General features: G+C 42.9%; 1 pseudogene; it reads left to right on the plus strand.

Moving 5' to 3' along the window:
• Positions 1–1,130, plus strand: LOC129542126 (olfactory receptor 11H6-like; annotated as a pseudogene).
• Positions 1,131–1,807: the final 677 nt, after the last annotated feature.

The raw sequence follows: 1,807 nt of genomic DNA on the forward strand, positions 1-1,807 counted from the left end.
ATGGCCGAGGACCAGTCCGCCCCGGGGGTTCCTTGTTAGCAGAAGGGAAGGAACTGTGAGAACACGGGGAAGGAATTAGTCCCTGTGGTGAAAGGTTCCAGCCTCCCTCCGCGCGGTCAGTCTGTAAAGAAGCTTCTCTGAAAGGTGAAAGCACTTTAGAAGCATCAACAGCTGAATCAGTGCGTGAATTCATCCTTCTGGGTTTTCCCTGCAGCAGGGAGATTCAGGTCATTCTGTTTATGTTCTTCTCCATCATCTACCTCCTGACTCTCATAGGAAATGGATCCATTATCTGTGCTGTGTGCTGGGACCAGCATCTCCACACCCCCATGTACATCCTGCTGGGGAATTTTGCATTCCTGGAGATCTGGTGTGTCAACTCCACTGTTCCAAACACACTGATCGACTTCCTCTCAGAGAACAAGGCCATCTCTTTCACTGGTTGCTTCCTTCAATTATATTTTTTCTTTTCCATAGGCTCCACTGAGTGCTTCTTTCTCTCAGCAATGTCGTTTGATCGATACTTTGCTATCTGCCATCCTCTGCATTATGCCACAATTATGACTGGCAGACGTTGTTTCAACCTAGTGATTGCTTGTTGGGTGTGTGGCTTTCTCTGGTATCTGGTGCCTGTTATTCTTATTTCCCAGCTGCCTATCTGTGGTCCTAATGCAATTGATCACTTTGTATGTGACTCAGGCCCACTGCTGACCCTCTCATGTGTTCCTGCTCCCATGTCCAAGCTCACCAGCTATACTCTAAGCTCCCTCATCATCCTCCTTAGCTTCCTTTTCATTCTCATCTCCTATGCCCTGGTTCTACTTGCTGTTCTTCGATAGTCCTCGGCATCCAGTCGACAGAAGGCCTTTTCCACCTGTGGGTCCCATTTGGCTGTGGTGTTGCTATTCTACGGGACCATTTTGGTGATGCATGTGAGCCCTGGATCCAGCCGCTCCACCTTGTTGCCAAAAATCATGACCTTGTTCTATGCCATGCTGACTCCACTCTTCAACCCTTTGATTTACAGTCTCAGGAATAAGGATATGAAAAAAGCTCTCTGGAAAGTTCTGGGAAAGTTTAAAATTTCTTTAAAAGTCTTTGGCAGCAGGAGCAGGAGGAATGTGGGATAATCTGGTTTAGTATGATGTGGATAAAATGGCCATCCTTGAACTCTCACACATGTGTACCATCATCCACTCAGTAAATAGAAACTGAATGCCTCCTCCATGTTAGACACTGCACTCGGCACTGTATTGTGAGCATAATTATGAAGATAAAGCAGACACGATCTCTTCCTCAAATTGCATCCTAATGGTGTGGACAAGTAAGAAAATAATTAACATTAAATGCAGTAAATATTCTAACCAATATATGTACAATATATGAGACACAAGGAAAAAGCAACTAATTTTGCGCAGGGTTGTGGGCAGCCAGGAATAGTGTTAGGGAAAACTTCAGTCAACATCATATCAGACACATATATTTTGTGATGAAGTTGGGGAAACCTTGTGTTCTGTTTAACTTCTAGCTAGATTTCTTTTTTTTCTCTTTTTATTAATATTTTCAAAATTTTCATAAAAAATAGTTGACTCACAGTGTTGTGTTAGTTTCAGGCGTACAGCAAAGTGAAACAGTTATACATATACATATATCCACTCTTTTTTTTTTATTCTTTTCCTATATAGGCTATTACAGAGTAGAGTTCCCTATGCTATACAGCAAGTTCTTATTAGTTATGTTTTATATATAGTAGTGTGTATATGTCAGTCCCAATCTCCCAATTTATCCCTCCCCACCCCCACCCCCC

This window comes from Moschus berezovskii, chromosome 9, assembly GCF_049115385.1.
Source record: "Moschus berezovskii isolate FMDL1 chromosome 9, NW_MosBer_1.0, whole genome shotgun sequence".
Taxonomy (NCBI): Eukaryota; Metazoa; Chordata; class Mammalia; order Artiodactyla; family Moschidae; genus Moschus; species Moschus berezovskii.